This window comes from Choloepus didactylus, chromosome 14, assembly GCF_015220235.1.
Source record: "Choloepus didactylus isolate mChoDid1 chromosome 14, mChoDid1.pri, whole genome shotgun sequence".
Lineage (NCBI taxonomy): Eukaryota > Metazoa > Chordata > Mammalia > Pilosa > Megalonychidae > Choloepus > Choloepus didactylus.
The window spans coordinates 81074713-81094756 of record NC_051320.1 but is presented as its reverse complement, the minus strand read 5'-3'; the positions used below and the strand labels follow the sequence as shown (position 1 = coordinate 81094756).

At 37.3% G+C, this 20044-nt stretch overlaps 1 protein-coding gene and 1 pseudogene across 1 annotated transcript in view; both read right to left on the bottom strand.

The window, feature by feature from the left end:
- NSMCE2 (NSE2 (MMS21) homolog, SMC5-SMC6 complex SUMO ligase) overlaps positions 1 to 20044 on the bottom strand; it is a 279573-nt gene that overhangs the window by 170814 nt on the left and 88715 nt on the right. The window lies entirely within an intron of this gene.
- LOC119509521 lies at positions 6985 to 12531 on the bottom strand (annotated as a pseudogene).

Sequence of the window (20044 nt, the reverse complement as noted above, 5' to 3'; positions counted from 1 at the left end):
CCAACTGATTATGCACAGAATAAATTTATGTAGACCAACACTGTTTCCATCTTTATATAGCAAAAAACCTTAGCAAAGGTTTTATTAAAAGGCACATCCCGGCTGAGAATCATGAGGCTTTCACTGGATGTAACCTAATTATGTGTACATATGGAGATGGAGAGTTTACCATACTGCCTTTGCCCTGTTTAAAAAAAATACTATGCTGGAAAGGATGTGGAGAAACAGGAACACTCTTCATTGCTGGTGAGAATGTAAAATGATGCAGCCACTGTGGAAGACAGTTTGACAGTTCCTCAGGAAACTAAATACAGAATTACCATATGGCCCAGCAATCTCACTGCTAGGTACATATACTCAGAAGAATTGAAAGAAGGGACTCAAACAGATATTTGCACACTGATGCTCATAGCAGTATTATTTACAATTGCCAAAAGATGGAAGCAACCCAAGTGTCCACATTTTTGAACGGATAAACAAAATGTGGTATATACATACAATGGAATATTATTCAGCTGTAAAAAGGAACAAAGTCCTGATGCATGTGACAACATGGATGAACCCTGAAGACATTATGCTAAGTGAAATAAACCAGGCACAAAAGGACAGATATTGTATGCTCTCACTAAAAGAATTAATTATAATAAGCAAACTCAGAGTTAGAATCTAGAATATAGGTTACCAGGGGATAGACTGGGGTAGAGAATTGGGAGCTGATGCTTGATTTGTAGAGAATTTCTATTTAGGTTGATTGTAAAGGTTTGGAAATGGATTGAGGTGATGGAAGCACATTCTTGTGAGTGTAATTAACAGTGATGAATCATGTATGTGAATGTGCTTAAAAGGGGAGAAGTTTTGGCTTGTATATGTTACTAGAATGAAACTTAGAAGATAAAACATGGGTCTGTATAACACAGGGAACCCTGCTGTGGATGACAAACTAGGGTCAACAGTACAAGTATAAGAATGTTCTTTCATGAATCATAACATATGTATGACACTAATACAAGGTGTTAATAATAGGGTGGTATATGGGAAAATATATACCTAATGTAAACTATGCACTATAGTTAACAGTATTATTTTAATACTCTTTCATCTACTCTAACAAAGGTAGCACACTAATGAAAAGTGTCAATGCCGGGGGGGGGTACATGGGAACACTGTATTTTTTATATGACTTTTCTGAAAACCTACAAATTCTCCAATTAAAAAATAATAATAAACAAAAACATTATGCTAAGCGAAAGAAACCAAACACAAATTACTACATATTGTATGATTCAATTTATATGAAATGTAAATATAAAGATATCTACAGAGACAGAAGTAGATTAGTGGTTATATAGGGATGAGGAAGGATAGAGGGACTGAGAGGTGACTGCTAAGGATTATGGGGTTTTTTTTGTTCGGTTGGTTGGTTTTTTTTTTTTTTTTGAGTAATAAAATGTTCTAAAATTGATAATGGTGATGAATATTCAACTCTGTGAATATACTAAAAGCCCCTGATTGTACACTTTGGATGGACTGCATTGAATGTGAATATATCTCAATAAAACTGCTTTAAAAAATATCATACACACCAATGATGACCAGCATGAATTATATCCCTTCATCTAATGACAGTTTCTGTTGTCAGTTGCACAAGCTGCCCTGAACTCTGTTGGACCCAATTCTTTGTAGTTGAGTGAGTTTCCCAGTGCTATTATTTAGCATAGGTTTGACTTCTGACAAAACGCTTAAGAGATAATACTTCCTTGTTGAGCATTACAACACATCAAATGGACTTCATAGTTTGCCAAGGTGTCGTAATGCACCATTATTAAGCAGCAGCCATCCAGACATGGGAACACCTTTCTTCCTTCAAGCCTCAGAAAAATTTTGAAAATGAATAAAATTAAATATGTGTGAGAGTGCTATTGGTCTCATTCTAATGGATTAGTATTGTTAGCACAGACACTTGTCCAACAGATGGCAGCTATGAGGCAACCTGCTATCTAAGTGCATCTGTTACTAAACATTTATGCTGCTGAAAATTATTCCAATAAATTTCTCATAGCACCATGCCCATTATAAGATTATGCCTAACAGGAATCACTTCCTTACAGCATTAGGATTCCAAAACTGGGGGAGAAACCCCAAACTACTGATCTTGCCTCTGTTTTTGTTTTTGACAGAATTCATAGAAATAGGCATTATTTATTTATTTATTTATTCATCCAGTAAATAGTTACTGAATCCCTATTGCATGCAGGCAAGGTGCTGGGCATTGGGGATACAACAGTAAACAAACAAATGTGGCCCCTGTTCTCAAGGGGTTTTGATGCAGTGGAGGAAACAAGTATCATTCAAATAGTCAAACAAATATCATGAACTGTGATAAGTGCTGTGAAGGAAAAGTACCAGATGCTAGGAGAGCAGACAACAACAAATATTGAGGACACCATTTCCTAGGCAATCTTTTGAAGCACTGCTCAATTTTAGGTCATACTGAGGGAAGGGTGAGATGATGATGATTACTGTTGTTATTAACAAACACTTTGCATTTGCACAACACCTTTCATCCGAGTGGTTCAAAGCCCTTCATACTAAGTATCATTATAGATGTGGGGGAGTGGGTAGCTCACAGTAGTTGAGTGTCTTGCCCAAGGTCATAATGAGTCAGTTTCAGCTCATTCAAACCCCCTTTCAGCTTAATGTTTCACTTTGTGTATGCCTCCAAGTAACTCAGAATGAACTTTTAAACCAATCTTAAGTTTATGAAAACATAAAATACTGGTTTTACCATGTATCCCATCCTCCAGAAAGACGATCTTTCAGAATGCCGAAGTCATCTATTGAAAATTCATTGCCTGGGAGACAACATGTCATAAGCTAGGGTGATGTCCTCAAGGATGCTCTGAACCATTGAAAAACACATGACGTTGTTTCTCCTGTAGCCAGAACACATAGACTAATGGGAACCAAGGAACAAAAGTAGAATTAGTTATATTCTTCTTCCTCCCCTACCACATCACTCCTAATGACCAACTTGCAATTTCTTTCTTTCTTTCTTTCTTTTTTTTAAATCTCCCATCACTGCAATTCTGGATCCGCTGGTTTAACAGTCTCAGTACTCAAAAGAATGATTTCACCAAACGACTCCACAATGCCTCCACTGATTTCAAAGCTTAGGCTGCAACCTAGCAATTGAGAGCTCCTCACTGAGTAGTCAGGCAAAAAGGGAGGTTACAGAATTGGTTGGGGTAATGAATCTTGATTTTCAAGGGTAAACAGGATTGCTGCTACAGAGTGAATAAAGGGAGGTGCGGGTCCAGAACCTGAAACACCTATAAGTCAATAAACTGTATAGATAAATGGAAGACAGAAACAACTCCACACAGGCAAGACAACCAAGAACTCAGGTTCCCTCAGGAATGAAAGTCTGAGTGTCATAGCTAGATAAAAACCCCACAATTTAAGCTGAGAGCCAGGTGAGGGCAAAGAGAACACAGGGTAGTGGAGAAAGGGAGTTTAAAATACCAATTAAGGATTTAGAAACAATAACAAAAGCAAAGACTGAAGTATCTACTCACATTTCTTCCCTGGTTTGAGAAATACATGCTTGTGTTTTTAACTAATTTTCCCCTTTCACTTTCTCCTAATATTTCATAGAAAGTAAGGTGATGGCAATTAATTTCATAGTTTAGTTCACTAGTTACAGGAGTTCATAATGGAACAGTAACAAAAAGAATGGGTGCCACCCAGAAATCCTGGACTTGAAGCTGGAAAGAGTAACTGATAAGATGTTGGGTTATTCCCCCTTTTGAGGAGAGGGAGAACATTTTTTCACTTACATAAGAGAGACCATAAGATGTTCAGAGGGAACATTTTGGTGTTGATGCCACCATTTGCAAATTTAAGTCCGAAAGAAGAGTGCATACAGAGAGGCTGAGTAGCCAAGCTTGGTGGTCTACAGTGGCTGTCTAGAGATGTTTGAAGACCTCTCCTATGTTTGGAGAATTTCCCACCTTATGAGTGATACCTTGGCAAGGTAGGAACCAGAAATTTGCCTCTTCAAAGTTCCTTTCAGGAAGAACCCAGATATGTGACCTTGGTCTTTTGCCTATGCAGGACTTCCATTGTTGAGAATGACATGAAGGAGGCGCAGTGTACAAGATGCCAGTACAGACTCTGGGACCAGATTACCGAGGGGTTTATTTATTTGTTTGTTTGTTTTACCAGAACATCACAGAAGTTTATTTCAGATTTAACAGCAATGTTAAAGCTGACAAGTTTAACTCTTAACTACACCAAGTAAATGTAGCCATTAAAGCATTTTAAAAGTTATTCCCTCCAAAAAACTGAGGAAGCCTTTCTTTTCCACCACCATACTCTATTACTTCTAATTTTGGAGGCCTTTCAATTGGTAATGTAAACTGCTTTAGGGATATATCAGAACTTCTCTACCCAAATGAAAACTAATCTGGACAAATTTTATTTTGCATACATTTCTCTGCAGATTCTTTTCTTTAGAACCTAAATGCAATTACTATACAATATAATTTTTATCTATTCATCAAACAAAAAAACTATATGTCCTGAAAAATATGATGGGTATATTCTGTGATCTTCCAGTTCATAGAATTATTTATTGTTTTACCTCCAACAAGATAATTTCTATTATATATCAAAATTACAAACTCAACATAGGACACTCATTCAGTCTTTACCAATTCATAGGCATATGAACTAGTGTCCAGCTTCTACCTTCTCTATATGTGGATGAAATTATTTAATACTAGTTTGATGCAGGACAATTAGCCCTTTACAAACATTTACAATTTAGGTTAAGTTATTGGCTACTGTGGAAAAAAAAAAACAAAACTCTATAATGACAGGAAGCCTACATATGCAATTCAAACTTTATTTTTCTTCTCCTTAAATAATGGTACCTAATTTTCATGAGACAGCTCCTCTGTTTTCAATAACCACATTTAGGGAATACATTCATAGGACCAACTAGATAGTCCAGGCAAAACGGTTATAGAAATAGAGGAAGTGTCATCTCAAAAAACTCATTTACATATAAAAATCTATTTTGATATCTGGAAGTTTACACAAAGACAGAATTCTTCAAACTAATGCCTTGTTTAACTCAAGCACTCTTCTCCAGGCAAGAGGAAGCTGAAGCTTACCCATGAAGGTTAAAGGTGCTAACTGTGAATCCTTCCTTCTAAGCTTCAACTTGGACTGCTTAAGAAATTGATGTTTAAAAACAGCAGGGTCTTTCTAGATTTTTATTATCTTAAAATTAGACCTCTATATATTTATTCATCAAACGTCTTCCTTTTCTGTATTATTCTTGGCACTCAATAAGGCTGTTGAACTCTATTGTACTTTCACATTCTCAAAAAAGTATTTAGGATTATAAAATGTGTATAAACATTTTGTAAATAGCATATTTGGAGGGTTGAGACTTTCATACCAGAATTTTACAATAAGAGGATAAATATTATGAGTCAACCTTCCTTTTAAAGTCAAACAACAGAAAACTAGAGCCCTGTGCACTGTTTTAAAATCTAATGAGACGTTGTTCTAAAATGAGACAATGGGCTGTCAGTACTGGCAATCTAAAACATTTAAAATATTGGAGATGGGACTATGGAAGGAACACATGAAAATTTCAGATGTTTCCCAACTTATAAAAACTGATCAACCTATCAATGCCTCTTGCCTATGTGACAGAAAATACTCTGGTATAAATCAGTTCTGTCAATAGAAGAGGTCACAGTGACATGTGCATTATTAGCACTTCTAGCTTTCTACTTTTCCAAGAACAGAAGTCATATATTTAACAATTCTACTCTTCCCCAAATCCTTAAACTCAACATTCTAAGCACAGAGTGAAATCAAATCTGGGATGTTCTCCAACAGATAAGCAATAGCACAGCTTTGCTCTTGAAAATACTGCGTAGGTATTTTTTCCTGTATAATCAAATGCTCAGTGGCCATAGGTTTAGCAGCCTGCATTAGCTGACATTAAATGCATTTATTGTGCCCCAAGTCCATCTAAACTTCCTTTTAAGTATTTCTTTAATATGACCAAGAGAAAACACCTGCTTCAGATTTAATCAGGAGTCTTGACCTAAAAGGACATAAACTCCATTTTTAACGATGTTGAATAAAACTACCGTTGGGTTTACTAAAGAAAAAAGCACAGGAAAAAAACGAAAAAAGTAAATCACAACAAACCTCTTTAGGTCAGTTAAAGGCCATACCTCTGCTGGGATATTAAAATAAATTCATCTCACCAGCCCATACTCTAAAAGTTAATGGCATTAGTAACAATCAACAGCAGGAAAAATAAACCTGCTAACAACCAGCCCATTCATCAGCAAAAAGCAGTTTAACTCAACTACTGAGACCAAAGTATGAACACTACCTAACCAAACTGCCCCATCTACCCTCAACCACCAGCAAGGAAATCAGGATATAACTGCTTTAAAAAACAACAAAAGTTTAAGTGTTTCTTAGAAGGATAATAATGGTTCAGTTCCTAAGATAGTGCTCAGAAGGACTAAAGGTAGAGTGACAGCAATGTCTAGGGATTAGTATCCCACACCAAACTTTTTTATGAATTGGAGAACAAGACATTGCTACTGCTTTTTTGTGTGTCTTTTGAAACATACAATATTTTGTAGGCTCTGCCCTTCAATGTGAAAACAGGACATTTAAAAAAATCAGCTAAAAAATTTGAAATTGACACCTCAATTTTTGGGACCAAATATCTTAGCTGTGAAACTAAACATACCTATACTTTCTGTTCCTTCAATGAAACCACCTCACAAAAGTAAGAAAACTAAAACAATCCAAACATGATTAATGTTTAACGACCTTGAAAGTATTAAAACTTTTAGAGAAAAGGGAGGGAAAAAAGAGAAACAAGAATAAGGAAGCAAAGGGATTTAAAAGAAAGAAGGGGAAAAATCAATGGGCCTCTTTTTATTTGGTGACAAGCAAGTGCAAGAAAGTTCATTTGTAATTTGTTCAGTTGTCTGTTTTTTGCACATCTGCAAAACGATGAGAAGCGACTTGGAGGTTTTTCTGCAGAACCTGAGCATCTGTGGGCTCTGTCCTCTTAGAGTAGTTCTTCCTTGTCTCAATAATCCCAAAGCCAAACTTCCTGTAAAAGTAAATTGCCGACTCACTACTGATCTTGACAGGCAGGTAGATACTGTCTAAAGAGACTTTTTCTTTTTTTTCCACAGATATTTAAGACATGATTTAACATTTTAGTTCCTATTCCCAGCCTTCAGTAAAGTGCCAGATACCCTTGTATCATGATGTAAAGTCTCTTCTGATTCTGTGCATGATCCACCCTATAACATACCACACCTACTGCAACATCATCGAAACAGGCAAGTTTTGCTAGCTTGCCAACCTCCAGCACATCCTTGTAGAACTCGTCACTGGAAAGATGACCTGATTTAATCTCTTCAACTGTTTAATATTGTGCGGTGTCACATCTCCCAGCTGGATTTGGCTGCCTTTCACCTCCCTGCCTCCTGAGGTCGTGGTCTGACACCAACTTTGTCGTCCTACATTGGTGCCTTTGTCATCGCCGTCCTAAACGCTCTGTGCCCTTACCTCGGGCCACTCCCTTCCCTCCTGGTCTGGGACAGAGCTGAGCATGACCCTGTGTCTCCAGAGGTATCTCCTACCGCTGTGCTGGTGCTGCCATTTCTCTGCACAGGCACAAGGGGCACTGAGCTCCAGCCTGCTACTGCCACTGCCCAGATTACCAAGAGTTTTGTACCTTCAAATCCCAGCTCTAAGTTGCACCGGCCGTGTAACCTTGGGCAAATTAAGCATCGGCCTCTCAGAAACTCGGTTTCGTCATCTATAACTCTAACTCACTCAAAGGATTATTGTAAGTAGTAAATGAATTAACGTATGTAAAGAACTTAGAACTTTGAAATTCAACATGGTAGCCACTAGCCAAATGTGGCTATTTAAACCTAAATTAGTTAAAATTAAATAAAATTTAAAATTTAGCTCCCCCATCATATTACCACATTTCAAGTGCTTAATAACAGCTGTAGCCAGTGGCTACCTCTCCGGACAGTGTAGATACAGAACATTTCCATCACTGTAGAAAGTTCACTGAACAGAGTTGACTTAAGAGAAGCACAGAGTATGCACTCAAATGATAACTTCTGCTATTATTTATTACTGTTGTTATTGCCACTGCTATCCCTATTATTACAATAGCAAGTTTAAAATGCAGTTGAATTGACAATCTGGTGGAGGAGATGGACAAGTAAAAAGCATTCACAGTGTAGTCTGAAACTTGCTATAATGAAATTAACAGCAGTATCCATAGCAGAGGCTGCTCTCTATTGTTTACGGACCAAGCACCGAGCTAAGTAAGCAATTGAATGGATTATCTCATTCAATTGCCAAATAAACAAAAAAACCCGAGTTAAGAATAAATACATCCTTATATTATGGATAAAGAAACTGAGGCTAAGGAGTGGTCTAATTGCAAGTGATCAAAGAGTTCATCAGTATCAGAGTTGGAACTCAGTGTATTAGCATGTCTGTTAAACCACAGAGTCCACGACTGTTGTAATTTCTACAACCCTAGATGACACCAAATACTTTCTGAGTGCCCACCAGGGGCCATGCACTATTCTATGTGTTGGGGATACAGTAGTAAGCAAAAGAGATCAAGTCTCTGCCCTCATGGAGTTTTACATTCTAGTTGGGGAGAAGAATAAGAGGAAACATACAAGATGGTAATCAGTGCTATGGAGAACAATCAACCAGGATGGGGATGGTGAACTTTTCTATGATGGACAGTCAAAGAAGGATTCACTAAAAAAATGACATTGAACAGAGACCTGAAGAAAATTAGGACTAGCCATGGAGCTGGAGTAGAGTAAAAAAGGCAGGGTAGTGGTAGGATCTGAGATCAGAAGTAAAGGCTGGGAGGGGGTCATGGAGACGGGTCATGGAGGCCAAGGTGTGGCCTTCAGCCTTTTACTCTGGCTGTGATGGAAGCCAAGGTAAGGTTTTGAGCAGAAGAGGGACAAGATCTGATTGTCTTTTTGCAAGAATCACACTGGCTATTTTGATGAGAATAGATCTAGGGGAGGAGGGGTAGAAGCATGAGACCAGTTAGGAGGTTATTGCAATCATTTAAGCAAAAGATAATGACGGCACGGATAAGGGTGACAACAGTAGGTTTCATTGATGGACCAGATATGGGTTGTAAAACAAATTAATGAACTGAGGATGACTCTGGTTTGGGGCCTGAGTAAATGGAATTACCATTTCCTGAGATGGGGAAGTTTGGAAGAACAGTTGATTTTGGAGAAAATAATCAAGAATGTAGTTTTGGAAGGTTAAACAAGAAATACACATGGGAATAAAATGAAGTGGAAATGAAGATAGCTGTATACCTGAGACTGTGGTTCTGGAGAGAGTACTAGGTTACAGCCACAAGTGCTGTAAAATGATTAAGCACATGGTGTTATGAGAGCACCTGAGAGCAATCCACTTGGGGGAAGGGCAGAGATCAGGTGATGAAGGGAAGACTGCTAACAAGGAGCTAAGCTAAGTTTGGGAAGGGGAAGAATGAGCTAAGAATTTGAAAGTGAGAGAAGAGCACTCCCAGCAGAAATATCATGTGCTAAGGTAGGGAGCAAGTCTTGGAATAATGACTTATGCTAAGAACTTGCAAAAATGTATGGTAAAAAAAAAAAAAAAAAAAAAAAAAAAGGTACTAAAAAGGTAAGCAGGGGTATATATAACACAGAAAGGAGTTTGAACTTAACCCTGAGAGTAATAAGGAGTAATTAAAGAAGGTAAAGTTGGGGGAAAGACCAGCAAAATGTTCTAAATTGAAATTTTGATAGACATCTGGGCTATTAGGTAGGAAACATATTAGAAGAGGGCAAAACTGCATGCAGCAAACTTCCCCAGGAGACTTAGGATTATGAAAATGGGGATGGAGGTAGGTGAACTAATTTGAGAATCGGTAAGATGTGGTGATGGGATATAAGATCCAAGGATCTGGGAGGAATAAGGATGACAATCAGGCTTCTGATCTGGGAAAGTGGATGGGTGATATTGCCACTTACAAAGTCATAGAACCCCAGGAAAAAATTAAGGGGAAAACCTCACTGTGGGGCAAATTGAATTTAAGGTGCCTATAGCACATTTAATGGCAAATGTGATTCTCATTCATGTGATTCTCAGAAGAGAGATCTGGAATAGAAATAAAGATTGGGGAATCAGCAGCATAAACACAGTAATTCAAATTATGAGCATAGATGTTATCTGTTGGGAAGAGTATGTAATGTGAGAAGAGTCAAAAGTAGATCCTGTAGGAATACCAAGATTTAAGGAATAGAGAGATGAAGTAGGGCCCACCAAAGAGAGTCAGGAAGCAAGGACAGAAGTTAGAAGAAAACAGACACATGTATTGTCATGAAAGTTAAGGGCAGGCTACAATTCGGGAAGGAAGGAGTGATTAGCAATGGTAGATCAAATAAGAAAATGATTAAACAGTGTCTATGGGATTTTCTACTGGTTGTGTAACCTCGGGCAATTTATATAACTCTCTCAGCCTTAGCTTCCTCATCTACACAAGAATGTTGCATTATCTACTGTACCTGTACCTGGTTGTTGTGAGAATACATGGAAATGTGTATAAAGTACCTAGTAGAGTGTTAGACACACTAGGCACTAAAAAAAAAAATTATTTTTCTTACCATATCTTTTACATATGTCAGACAGGCAGGCCAAGATAGCAAGAACAGGGGTTGAAAGCATGAAACCACATGGAACCAATGTCCACATAGTGCAATATGCAGTTCAGCAAAGAGTAACTGGGGAAAACAAATAATAGTCTTTTTCCTTTACTTGCTCCCTCCTTCCAATCCTTCCTTTCTCCCTCCTACTAAATGCAGCTTATATAGAAATTCCAAAGAGCCTGTCAAATGGAGTTATTTAAGCCTATCTTAATATTTATATGAAGAACTATGTTTTGCTGCCATTTACCACAATCATCATGAGCTTAACCTTGTGATACAGGAGTTGTTTTTCAGCAGAAGCTGCTTAAACTCAAAAGCATTCCATGAAAATAAATAAATAAAAATATTCCATAAAATTAACAATTAGTGATTTCGAAAATTCTTCCAACAGGTTTTGAAATGGTAAGTCAGATAATGTTTATCACATGAGATATTCTAACTACATGATTAAAGAGACCTTTGAACAATTGAACTGACTTTCAGGTTAGTTTCGACACTGGTAAAATGATAACCACAGAGAAGTTTCCTAAATGACATTCAACATATACTTTCCTATAAAGGATTAAAGTTCTACCCTTTTTGGCTCTCACCTCCTCAAAGACATCAGGGCAAGTTCCTAATGTAGAAAACATTGTGTTTTCATAAACAAATCCTACTGACTTTGATTTTACTAGTCTAAACTATTCCCATCCCTCTAGCAAAATTTCTGTCTCATAGCCTCTTTGTTTTAGGACTAACTGCAATTCTTTTAATGCAATTCTCAAGATACAAAGCCTATATTATATTCCCTTCCCTGCCTGCTTATTCCATGTTATATCAAATTCACAATTCCTAGCAATCCAGTATGAAATAATGAGGACCACAAATTGCTTATAGACATTTGTATAAACCTCTTTTCTATACAACGAGCAGTGGTTGGTGATACTGAAGCTTATCTGTTGGTAAAGAGGCATCTTGCTATAGAATCTGAACAATGAACTAGTTCAGGCATGGTGAAAGAAGTATTTCTTGCTTCAGTCTGTGTAAGAGTGTGTGTGGAGGAGGGATGGGATAGGAGGTAGTGGAAGACGAGATATACACACCAGGGACTATCTATCCTGAGGAAAGCAAAGACTGGAGAGGAGAATGGGACTGTGCTAAATTTCACAGAAAACCTTTATTTCTGAGCATTCTGAACCAGAAGGATCAGCCTCCTGTAAGAAGAAGCTGTAAGTGCTTCTCTCTCATGCTCTATTTCTTCCTTGTGTCCTCCAGTTACACCCTCCATGAACAAGATAATCTTCATAATCAAAGGGAATTCACCTTTTCTGTGGTAACAGAAATCCAAAAGAGAAATGCTAATTGTTTTCTTCTTTCTAGTCTTGTTAAGTGGCCATTATTAAACCTATTTAACATGACTGTAGGAACTGAAAAATTAAGCAGGATATCTTTTTGGGGAATACTATGGTTTTCTCCCTAAGTTAACTTCTTAAGCGCCATGAGGTCTCTGGTGAGCAGTAAGTCTGCTTCAAACCCCTATCTTTACAATTACACTGTAAATCTACAGCACAGAATGAAGGTGAGCCAAGCATACGAAGCTGGATCTTTTTCCTCAGTTATCATATCTCAAAGACTCAGGATTACTGATACTCCAGCAGTTTATAAATGCTCCCTATCTTTTACCTGCTCCATTCACTCCAGTCTGGCAGCCTATCGAACCCTCTGATGCTGCCTTCTCTGTAAGTAACATGGCCTCCTGATATTTGAAATTACTTCCCACTAGTGGAGTAATTGCAATTCTCCTATAAGAAATGTTTCTTGGCTAAATGAAAATTAATTCCATCCATTGTGAACCTAATCAAAAAGCCACTGTACTGCTGGATAATGAAAACCATAAACAAAATAGAAACCAATATAATATAATAATATAAATGCTTCATAGTTTATAGAACATTTTTAGAATACTTTATATAATTTGATTCTCATTGCTCAAAGAGATTAAAAAACTTTCCTAAACCAAATGCCTAATAGGTGATGGACCTGGGAACACAGGGTAGCCAACAAGTCTGGAAAGGTAGCTAATACAATTTTACCATGCATTGTACTATAATATCACTAAATCATTTACTGTTTTTTCACCCATGTTTCCAGATTTGGTGGCCACCCTGATAAATTTAGGTCTTCTGGCCATAACCTATGCTCTTCTATTATCCACACTTGAAGGAGCAGCCAATGAACATTACCATCTTACACTGGGATTGGGATGGTATCTTAAAATTTGTAAGCCAGATTCCATATTCTGTTTCCCAATTTAATTTCCCAACAATCTTGTGTATGGGGCTTAAAAGAGGCAATGAAGGGTCTCTGAATGGCTGCAATGTGACAGGGATGAAGTTAAATTCTTTACTTACATTATCTCATTTAATCCTTAGAACAGTCTCAGGAGGTATCATTACCCACTTTTTACAGATTAGGAAACTGGAAATTTAAGAGAGTTGCTAGCCCACTGTCACACAGTTAAGCAGTGAAGGAGCAGGGAAGGGGCAGAGTCTTCTGACTCCAATCTCAGTGTTCCTTCCACTTCCCCAGTGAAACATGGTATACATCCCACGCAACTCCACACACTGACCACATCACTGCCTTCTTCCACGGAGAGATTTCTTCCTCGCTGCTTCTAAAAACTGATCATGCCAATTAAATGCCAAGGATGATCTTGGATGGGATCTGAGGATGGAGGACTGGAGGAGAGGAGGCTCAAAGGGACACAGATGGGACATAAGGAGAAAAAAAAGGAAATATAGAATGTAAGCTTTGTATCAATGTTGAATTTCTTGAACTTCTTAGCTGCGCTTAATGGGATTGCATAAAATATTCTTGTCCATGGGAAAGGTTTATGTGAATTATATTGTTTGTTCAAAGATATGTGCAGCTTGCTCTCATACATTCAGAGGACAGAGCAATAGATGATGGATGATAGATAGGGAGGGAGGGAGGGAAACAAAGAAACGGTGGTGTGACAGGATGTTAAAGGTGGTAGATCGGGGTATCGGGGGTGGGGGGGTGGGGGTATGCTGGAGTTCTATGTATAGGGTTTGTACTGTTTTTGCAACTGTTCCTGTAAGTTTGAATTTATTTCAAAATAAAATTTCATAAAAAAACAAAACAAAACAAAACAAAACTGATCATGCACAAATCTGTAGGCTAAACTGGCAAGAAGAAAAGTTATCTGACCTGAGTTAACCAACTAGAACTTAGACATGTAGCACATAGCAAGTACTAGAGAAATGATACCTATGATTACTATTGTGAAAATGACTGAATATTTTAATAAATATAAACAGAAAGCATCTCATTAAAACAAAATAGAAAAGTTTATTTCATTTTTATTTTATTCAAATCTCTAAAATTCCTTCATATTCACACCACTGCTTCTCAAAAAATATACCAAAGTCTTTGAAGAGTCAATAATACTGGCTCCTCTAATGTTTTTCACTTTTTAATATAACATTTACATATAACAATTTTCTTTTCCTCAAGTAGTTCTTTCATACCGATAGAATCCCCACCCATAGACATGTCAAATCAGTGAGGTGAGTCATACTGACTTTTCATTTAGACAGTATTTTCCAAACCTTTACCTCTGGGAAATTTACAGTAAGATATGTGTAAAGTCATAAGCATATTTAATAACTGAAACTAGATAAAAGCACTCTTAATGGCAACTGAAAACTACGACTCAAAGTGAAGTCACTGAACTACATCTGTCTTGAGGCATGGAGATATGAAAAGAGCCTTGAATTACATGTCAAAAATGGAGGTTCAAGTGCTAGCTCTTGAGACTTCCTAACTAAGTCTCTTAACCTCCTTAGGCTCAGAGTCAATAATATCTTCCCTTCCTGACTTGTGAGGTTAGTGTGATCATTAAAGGGGTCAGGGATCTAAAAGGGCTTCTCATGCTTACCTGTGGCAAAGAAAGTTGGTTTCAGACTCTTTTGTCAAAAGACCAGGAGATTGGGGGTATCAACTGATGATATCTCCAAATTTGGTAAGCAAATCACCAACAGTCTAGGCAAATATTGAATAACCGGGGAAGCCATAAGAGAAGTGAATTTACTTTCCCTTATCCAGACTTAGCTAAGTCCTGCAAGATACCTAAAACATCAAACTGATAGCTGCACTACAAATGGCTTTGTTACAGCTTTATAGAAATTGGATCACAATTAACTACTTAAGGTTTTTTTGTGTATGTGTGTGTGTTTAATGGACTAGCCTGGAAACCTAGCCACCAAAACTGTGTTCCACGATTTGATTCAGAAATCCAAATATTGGGGATGTATCTTTCCTCTTCCCGGCTCCAAGGACTAACAGATTCCCATCTCATTATCTGTGGCAGAATCAGGAAGTTTCTTTCACCATTCAGTCCTGCAGCCATTGAGATATGAGATGTCAGATGAGGACTGCAAGTGTGTAATACCCTTATAACCACCTTTCACTTTTTTTTTTTTTTTTTTTTTTGGTCAAAACACATTGATATATACAATCTCATTTTATCTACACTTGCACGGTGAGGTATGTAGGGCAAATACTATTATCACCCACTTTTCAGAAATGAGGAAACTGCAGGAAGTACAGAGAAGTTACATGACTTGTCAAAGGTCACAGCCTGGCAGAAGTAGGATGAAAAGCTAGATCTTTCTTTTCCAGCCTAACAATTAATCTTATCAATTAAGCATCAAATGCTTAGAAAAGGGGGAGAGGGAAGTAGAAGTGATTGCAGTTTATTTAGATTTTAGTTTTAGAGTAATTTTTGTCTGGCTTTGTGAGTTTGCGTTAATTTCACTCTTCATTGTTGCCTGATGAGTCGGTTGCCCAAACCATCAGATCAGAAAGTTTAAATTGTTTTAAATTGTTTCCTCATTGTTATATATAGATGTTTCATAATAAAGTGATTCACCGACTAAGCCCAATCTACATTAGTCACTTGTTGAACTGTTGCATGAGATTTATGTAAAACTCTGGGGAGACAGAGGGAGATAGGAATAAACATCTACCAAAAAGATTACTAAATTAGAGACAAAAAGTGAAATGCAAAACTTGCACATTTTTCCTTCCAGTATAAACTGTGGCTTAGGAAAAAAATTGTGAGGAAACAGGACACAAGCTACTATCACTCTTTATTTTGAGTTCGGAAGGTCTAGAGTTCGCTAATTTAAATCAGCATGTGGTTGACATTTTTGCGGTAAAAGAAAGAAGTTAAAAGTTAACAGGACAGAACTCTGAGACCTTGCATTTATACAGCACTTTTACCTCTAAAATGCTTTCACATATGTTATCTTATTTTTTAATCAAGAAATCACTCTGAGAAAGGTAGGGACAGATAGTGCTGAGCTCATTTTGCAAATGAGCATATGAAACTTGCTTAAGTTTGCAGAGCTATGCAAGGTTAGAAATAGATGAAAACTCAATAATTAAATTGAACGTTAACACCAAGCAATTTACAATGATAATGAGATCACACATAACAGTTCATATTATAAAGACAAAACACTTTAAGTCCATAATCTGGCATAGCAATTCCATTCCTATTACAGAAAATGTGGTATGACATATTCTAATTTTCATCTATATTATAGTTGCTTTAAGTAGTATCTTCACAATTTCCTCTAAGAAAAAAACTAAGCATACAGTGTGTTTGCTGAGGTTTTTAAAAACACAGTTTACCTAGACCTTACGTGTCAAATTTAATTTGGGATGCTCTGAGCTAGTTCAGGATTTAGCCCATTTCAATTTCCTATTCAGTATTTCATGGAGCATTTTTTTGACTTCACTTCATGTTGAGGGTGGAAATAAACCGCGGGGTGACAGAGAGTAATCTGATGAGCAGACAGGGCTTGCTTCTTGGTACCAGTAACACTCGAAGAACCACAAAACGGCTGAGACGACTGGAAGGTAGGCAGGCACAGGAGCACCTGAGGCCTTGCAGGTGTCAGCCAAGGGGAAGGTAAAAAGCAAGCAAGTCAGAATGTCTGGGAATCAACCATGTGGTGCAATCATTTCTAATTATTTCTGGTTATTGCTATTTTTAAGTAACACTGACTTGACCTTTTTAAATATCAACTTCTATTTGAAGACATGCAAATGATTATTTTAAGATTAAAAAAGGATAAAATGAATAATTAAATTAAAAACTGCTCATGATAAATTATTCTATTACTCTATCCATGAACACAGAACATAACGATTTTCACCAAGTATTTTAAAGAATGCTATATTATGTGACATAATTTTTCATTAATTTTTCCTTAAAACAAAACAAAACAGGAAGCCCAGAAAGAAATGAAATTCAAAAAGCTCCAGTTCTTAAAAGTCAGATTGGCCCAGACACAAAAGAATGAAAGATAAAGTGCCACTATTGCCAGAAGCTTGATGCTTTAAGAGCGTGTACCTTCTCCATTCTGCAATGACATTTAACAGGGAATTGGCTCCACTTCAGAATGAAAGAGCTTTTCCTCACCAGTCAATTGCAAACTCACACGGGACTTGAAAAATAAAATCCTTTAAATTCTCTCCATTTATATTCTTCCTGTTCCCTCTGTTGTCAACAATTTCTAGAGACTGCAACTTTGAAATAGTGCTGACAATTTTCATATTCTCTAAATTTTCTCTAGTATTTTTAAATGGGTGTTACTAATAAAGAAAAATTACTTAAAGATGGAAGCAAGATAGTTTGATAAAAGCATAAGTATCTATCCAAGTGCACAGAGAGCAGCATTTCCTCAAAATCTTCACTTACATAAAATATCTAAGAAAACAGTGAAAGTTGTTCCTGAATTACCAAAGCCTTTACTTATTCATCTGGTACTTATCTCTAGCAGGCGCCTCCCCCCCCCCCCATCGCCATTAACTAGCATATGGCACATGAGCATAGAGCACAATCTTTCTCCTTTCTATAGACATAATAGAGCTACTGATTAGGGAATATCAAACTCAAATGGGCCAAATGCCATGCTGCTCACTGGCCTCTGCACCAGCCAAGTCACCTGGATTCTGCCTGATCCTTTCTGGTTACAGCACTGACTAGGAGCACTAAGCTCCCCACCCCACCCTTTACCAGAGATCTATTTCCAAGGAAAGGGTTCCTTACTTCTACCTCTTAAGGAACAATCTCTGGCCTTTCCCAACAGCTTCCTGGGGCCCAGTCTGTTCTCCATATTTTTAACTCAAAATTCCCCTTCAAATACTTCTTGAATTTAGTCAAGGGAAATGACTTCTCCTTTACAGAAATTTCTCAACAACTTTCTAAATTAGTAACAACAACAGTAGAAGCCACTGTTTATTAAATGACAGAACTGCTTTAGAGGCTTTCTTTCTTCCTCACAATTCCACTTTAAAAAGAAACTGATGTCCCGGGCTAGGAGGTAGAAAAGCCAGAATTTAAGCAAAGGCTCTTTCTCCTTACTCTGTATTTTTAAAGCATGCCTTTATTGTCTCAAACAAACTATTTAGCAGTTAAAATTATTCAACAGCTGTTTTGTGTATATATGCTGAGAAGCTGTTGTACCTTCACTGAACTAAGCAGACTACTCACACTATCTGAACAACTTAATTATGAAATTAATTTAAAAAAGTAACTGCTTTCAACGGCACACTTTGAAATGCATTAATTTTATAGGAAACCTTAACAGTTCAATCTATTTTCCCACCTCTTTTCTACAGTTGACATATATCCTTTTTCTGCCCATCCGCACCCCTGCGAGAAAGTAAGGGGAAGACCTAAATATCAAACTCTTTGATACTTATCAATTATGGTAAAAAGTTTGATGTGAAAGGAGTTAAAGTGACTATCTAAAATAAGAGTTTAAAGCTATATATGGACTACGTCCAATGTCAGAGATAACCAGGAGTTTGTTGTATTAAAGAACATTCATATTATTCAAATAATCCAAGTAATAAGCTATGGGGATTGCCTGGCACCACGGTGGCAATGATGTTTAATCATCCCATTGGGCACCTCAGTGCCTTCCAGCCTGGAGTACTATGTAAAACATGCCTTTAAAGGTCTGCATGCTTTTCCTGTCCACACCACTGCCTTTTCTGTGCCCCCCACTTTTCCCTTTCCTCCAAAAATATTTCCCTCTATTTCCCTGAATCAAGGCCCTGCAGTAGGATCTTGTTTGCTCCAAACAGAAACCCTGATAGCCAAGCAATCACTGCATGTTTTTAAAAACTCATCCTTTCTCTTTTTCACTGTTGGCATAATACCTGGTGTTGCTGAGGCCTGGCTCCTTCCTGACCTTCCACACGGCTACATCTCTAAAGCCCATCTTGCATCTTATGGATTTTTGACACACCCCTGGGTCCCTGGTATGCCACAGAAACTCTGCCAGAACCAACTGCTAGACCCATTTCTTAACCTCCTCTGTAAATTAAGGAGGCTGAGACTATAGCAGCATTTCCCAAAGTGCTTTCTGAAGAATATCAGTCCCTCTCTCAACCAGGTTTCACAGTCAAGTAACGTTAGGAAATTACTGAATATCCCTCTGTTGGAGAATCACATTGCATAAAAGCATGTTAAAGCCTTTAGAGTCTTTAAGAAAACTCATTTAATCAAGCATTCCCCAAACCTATTTGACCACAAAATCCTTTTCTCCTATTATACTTATTCACATCCTGATTAATTAGTATTATGGAACAAACTTTTGAAAATGCTGCACTGGAGGCATATAAAGGCTCTCAAGAGTATAAACATCTTATGATTCTGCATAAAATTCAACACTTAATACCACAAAATACTAGAATAGATTTCTAAAAACTTCCCAGGCAAATCAGTCTCACTGTAACATAGACCAGAATTTTCATCTATTAACAGCTATATTACTTGGTAACCTAAAAGATTTACATTTAGATTCTTTCCTATAGAGGCAGCTCAATTAGTTGCATAATATATTCAGACCTAACTTTGTGTTACTGAACACAACCTTAATTTAGGAGTAACTGTAGAGTGAGTTCTAAAGCACTGGAATACAAATTACCAGGAATTACAGAAATAGATATATTTCAAGAGGAAATGGCTGAAGAGGGAATCCTAAAGGCAATTCTTTTTATTTATTAATTTAAAAACCTGGGAAGGCTTCTGTGCCAGTTTGAATGTATTATGTCCCCCAAATGCCATTATCTTTGATGTAATCTTATGTGGGCAGACCTATCAGTGTTAATTAGATTGTAATTCTTTGAGTGTTTCCATGGAGATGCGCCCCACCCAA